Source organism: Capra hircus, chromosome 29, assembly GCF_001704415.2.
Source record: "Capra hircus breed San Clemente chromosome 29, ASM170441v1, whole genome shotgun sequence".
NCBI lineage: Eukaryota > Metazoa > Chordata > Mammalia > Artiodactyla > Bovidae > Capra > Capra hircus.
Window position 1 is genome coordinate 35,784,028 of NC_030836.1, and position 5,543 is coordinate 35,789,570.

The following is a 5,543-nucleotide window of genomic DNA, read 5'->3' on the forward strand; positions in this document are numbered from 1 at the left end:
TCTCCAGCCTCAGGGCATCACCCTCTGGGGCTGATCTCCCACCTGAAACCTTCTGCACCCACCTGGCTCAGCCATACCATCCACACCCGCTCGGGGGACTGTCATGGAGACTCATGTGAAAGGAAAGGAAGCCCTGGTTTTGATGAGTTTCCAGTCAAGGGTGCCTGTAGCCCAGTCCCAGGAAAAGGTGTAGCATTTAATTAGCAAAAGGCAAGCAGTTCAGTTCAGTTCAGTTACTCAGTCGAGTCTGACTCTTTGTGACCCCATGGACTGTAGCACGCCAGGCTTCCCTGTCCACCACCAACTTTCGGAGCTTGCTTAAACTCATATCCATTGAGTTGGATGAAAGACAAGCAAGTTCAAATCAAATACTCATTTGCTAGAAATGAAATACACAAATGCTGAAGGAGCTAAGACAAAATGAGCCATCAAAGCTTTATGAGTTACATGAAGTGGTTTCCTACAGGAGGCCAGAGGTAGAGACAAACAGAGGTGAGGTTGAGAGGGCATCCCCGCGTTGGGGAGGGGGCGAGCTGAAGCAACAGCTTTGGAGCAGAATAAGCCAAATTGATTAATTTAGCCTGAGCCAGGTTTTCATGGAAAGGGTAAAGAGAATGAGTTATGAGATGAGCAAAACATCTCTCTAGGCAGCCTTAGACAAGGAATTTTCTCTGGACCTCAGTGGCCTCCACTATGATATGAGGGTCCTGGGCTGGGTGACTAGGGTGCTGGGCTGAGGTCCCCTCACAGAGGAGACACAGACAATTATGGGAGGAGTATTTCAGGCAATCCCAATTTCCCAATCCTCCTAGGAGCTAGCCTGACCCCCATTGCATTTTTGTAATTTTTATTTATTTTTCTTACTACTTTTTATTTTGGCCACACTATACAGCATGTGGGATCTTAATTCCCCAACCAGAGATCAAACCCATGCCCCCTGCATTGGAAATGCAGAGACTTAACCACTGGACTGCCAGGGAAGTCCCTTACTCCCATTCTAGATCTGGAGCTCCTTGTCTGCTGTGAGAGGCTGAGCTGAGGTTAGATTTGGGTGCATTCATTCATTCACTCTGTATTTATGTGTGTGTGTGTGTGTGTGTGTTGGTCCCTCAGTCATGTCTGACTCTTTGTGACCTCATGGACTCTAGCCCACCAGGCTCCTCTGTCCATGAAATTCTCCAGGCAAGAATACTGGAGTGGGCAGCCATTCCCTTCTCCAGGGGATCTTCCTGACTGACCCAGGGATTGAACCTGGGTCTCCCTCATTGCAGGCAGATTCTTTACCATCTGAGCCACTATGGAGAGTTCCTACTGGCCAAGCAGCGGACTAGGCCCTGGATGGGTAACAGTGCATGAGACAGAGGAGGTCTGACTGTTTTTCTAGTTGAGGGATTGGGAGGCAGATAGTCAATTAAAGAGTAAAGATCCAAGTGAACAAAATAGGTTTAGATAGAAGTACATGCTGTGGAGAAAAATAAAATACAGGCTCATAATCCTGATTTGGGCTTGCTAGGTTGGGTGGTTTAGGAAGACTTCTCTGAAGGAGTGGCACTTGGACTGAGGCCAGAAGGCCAGGAATAGGTCAGCTCAACAGGTGAAGGGCATGATGGCCAAGCTGAGGTCTTCAGATCTGGCAGCAGGGCAGGCCCCAGTCTTTCTCTGGGGAAGAGGTGCTTTTTATTTCCCAAAGATCTTAAGATCTCAGAGGGGACACTTGCACTGTCCAAAGCAGGGCCGCCACCAGAGTGACACTGAGGGCCCCTGAGGGGAGCTGGGAGAAGGTGGTCCCGCTAGATTTCCTCTTTTTCCACTAGAAACACCAGAAACTCCAGAAGGTGATGATGGAAGCATCTTGGAGGATCGAGTAAGTCTTGGTAGTAATAATAATAATAAAGAATCCGCCTGAAATTCACAAGATCTGGCTTTGATCCCTGGGTCAGGAGGATCCCCTGGAGAAGGGAATGGCTACCCATTCCACTATTCTTGCCTGGAGAATCCCATGGACAGAGGAGCTTGGGGGGTTATAGTCCATGGGGCCACAAAGAGTCAGAAAGGCTGAGCAACTAACACAGCAACAATAAAAATAATGAACAACACTGCTAGATAACTTTAAGAATGCTTTTTTATGATGCATCAAGCACTTCTGAGCATGTTTGAAAAATTCATTTATTTAATCCTCAAAATGTGGAGAAGGCAATGGCAACCCACTCCAGTACTCTTGCCTGGAAAATCCCATGGATGGAGGAGGCTGGTAGGCTGCAGTTCATGGGGTCGCTAAGAGTCCGGCATGACTGAGCAACTTCACTTTCACATTTCACTTTCATGCATTGGAGAAGGAAATGGCAACCCACTCCAGTATTCTTGCCTGGAGAATCCCAGGGACAGAGGAGCCTAGTGGGCTGCCATCTATGGGGTCGTACAGAGTCGGACACGACTGAATCGACTTAGCAGCAGTAGCAGCAGCAATCCTCAAAATGAGTATAGGACATGGTTGTATCAGTATGCTAATTTTAATAATGAAGAAACTGAGGCTTCAGGAGGTACAGTGACTTACCCAAGCAGACACAACTAAGATGGGGTGCAGCCAGGACGCACATGGGGTCCTCTGAGCTTTGGCTCTCGGTCATCGTGCTCTGTTGCCTTCCACAGGCCTCCAGCGGTCATTCACTATTTGATCCAGAAGTGATCTTAGATGTTATCTAGACCTGAGATTTCCAATGCAGTCTTCTGACTGAAGACCTCTGATGCTGGGTGGTCCCTCTTCTTTTGACAGATGAGAGTATACAGAGTCAGAGAATCAGATAAGTGATGGAAACGGAGGGTCCACGTGGAGTTCTCCTGACTTCTACTCGAGTGTTCTGTGTGCTCAACCTGCATCCTCCTAGAGCCTCAACCCTGTTTAGGAACCCCTGGAAAGAGCAACTGGACAGAAGTGCAGCTTCCCAAGAAGGGAGAGACCAGGGTCACGGAAAACGATGTGCATGGAAATCAGTGTAGTGCTGAGCGCAGAGTCAGGGCTCAGTGTACTCGAATGCCTTTGGGGATGTCCACGTGGCCCACTTCTGTGCTCGAGGTGTGACTGGGGAAGGGGCAGCGAGGCCAACAGGTGGGGAAGGGTTTCTTCCCCAGAGCCCATCATCACTAGTGACACATCACAGTCCCTACCAAACCCCATGGATCACAGTGAACGTAAAATGTCATCAGAAACCTTGTAACTCACCATTAAAACTGCTGCGTGTAGGAAAACAATTGCCTGGCCTAAAGAAGTGACTTATGATAGCCCTTGTTTGTCTGTGTTTCTCTTTAATTACGGCCCCTCTTTAAACACTTGGACACAGAAGGCCTTTGTCAATGTGAACTCTCTCTCTCACAGATCTCCCCATGCACACTCTCCCTTTCATTTCCAGAGCGTAAACACCATCTCTTACTCATTCACATAATGAATTTCAGCCCCACTCTCAGCTGAAGTGGGGCCCCAGGAGAATAGTGGGCACCGGAGCACTCTTCCTGTTCCAAAGCCCCAGGGGGCTCTTGCGCCCAGATCCTTTATGGGGAGAGAATAATGGGCAGAAAGTGCTCTTTCTGGGACCAGTCCCAGCATTCTCTTCCCTTCCACAGCAGAGTTGTTGACTCCAGCAGCCACTCTCCTAAGAAAATTCCAAACTTCTTCCGCACACCCCCTTCTCATGCTTCAGATCTTCATGCACAGTCCCACTCCTACATGCTCCTCCTCTTACAAGCTCAACCCAGAGCCCTTTGGTTCTGGAAAGATTTTCTAGGTCTCAGGAGAGACAGGAGAGCCCTCCTTGCTCTACTTGCCCTCTTTCCTTCTCAGAAGAAAGACGTAGATTTTACTGAGAGCCCTGAAACAGGGCTCCCAGACTCCCCTCAAAGTCAGCGGGAACTCGTGGCTTGATGGCATCACCACTGCGCACCCTCAGCTTCTCACTCCAGAGTCCTTCCTGTACTTGGTCAAGGATCACAGGAGAGAAAGGCAGGGAGGAAGTACTCTTTCTTTCTTTTCTAAGAAATACTTTGAGGATGCTCCCTTAAAAAATGTTTATTTTCATTTATTTATGTAGCTGCTCTGGGTCTTCACTGTGGCATGTGCAATCTCATTCCCTGACCAGGGATTGAACCTGGGCCCCCTGCATTGCGAGCCTGGAGTCTTAGCCACTGGACCACCAGGGAAGTCCCAGAAAGTACCTTTTCTTGATGTTTTTTCCACAGTCCACCAGTGCCTCAGCTCCTCTTTGGCAGGAAGACCACCCTTTTCTCCACATCCCTGGGCACTGGTGTGCTAAATAGGGCTAAATAGGGCTCTCCACTACCCAACCCCCCTCCAGTCCTGAGTGGCAGCATTTGCCCCCTTGAGCGGTGTGAACACTCCCCCAGGACCTGGTCTGAGCTTCTGTCATGATGCCCCTGCATTATGTGGGATGTGAGATGGGCACCACTCAGTCCTGCCCTCCTACCCGCATCATCTGCTCTCCTCCCTGCATCCCCCTCCTCCAGCGGGCTGGGGTCTGTCCTGGAGGACTGGTGATCCCCCAGGCTCCAGAGCACAGATAATTGTGCTCAAATCGTTAGGACACGGTTTATAAGTTCACATAACTAAAATGTTAGTGATGACTGCGTAATAGCAAAGTCTTGAAAACTAACCATCGGTACCAGCCCATCCTGCCCACCGTCTGCCCCGTGGCCTGGGCAGCCATGGGTTCCAAACAAGCTCTCCATGGGCCCCAGAATGTGCCCTTCTGGCAGCAGTAGCACATGTACAGGGGCAATTTTTGGCTCTGGATTTTTTAGGGGACACTGTGATGAGGAAATTGCAACGGGAGGGCTGAGGTGGGTCTGGGAGAGAGGGTTAGCCTCCAGTCTTCATATTGCATTCCTGACCCCAACTGCCTTGAGATAAAGGCTAAGACCCAGGGCGCAGCCAGCCGAAGGTCCGGACTGATGCTCTGGGCACTGGGGCCGGACGCAAATGCAGACTCCGCCGCCGGTTGCTCTGGCCAGCCCACGCCTCCTGCCTCAGCGCAACGCCACTCCCTCCCCGCCAAGTGGCTCTGCGCTCGGGAGGCGGGATCGAGTTCTTCGGTGGCCCCAGGAGGCTGCAAGCTTTGGGAGGCTGGGAGAGGAGGGAGGGAGAGCGCTGACTGGGCAGTCCAAAGAGGAGGGGGCCTTTAAGAGGCTCGCCCAGCGCCTGGTTTGCTGCGCTGTGAACCGCTGGGGTTCGGAGAAGCGGCCGGCACCTCCCTCTAGCTCTCCGCTGCAAATCTTCGTCCTTGCACTTGACAGCGATTGTACTTAAGCTCCCAGGGCGCGCTCTGCTTGGAAAGGCACAGGTAGGAGGCGCGAGCTGCCCGGTGCATGCTCACAGCTCTGGGAGGAGTCTCCCTCCCTGGGGTTCTCCTTTCTGGGAGCTGCGGGCGGCCCGGGGCGTCGGTGGTTCCGGTGTGCGGGCTGCAAGGAGACCGTGCCGGCGGCCAGGGAGCCGGGCCGGGCCCTTCCGAGAGCGCGGCTGTGCGCTGCCCGGCGCC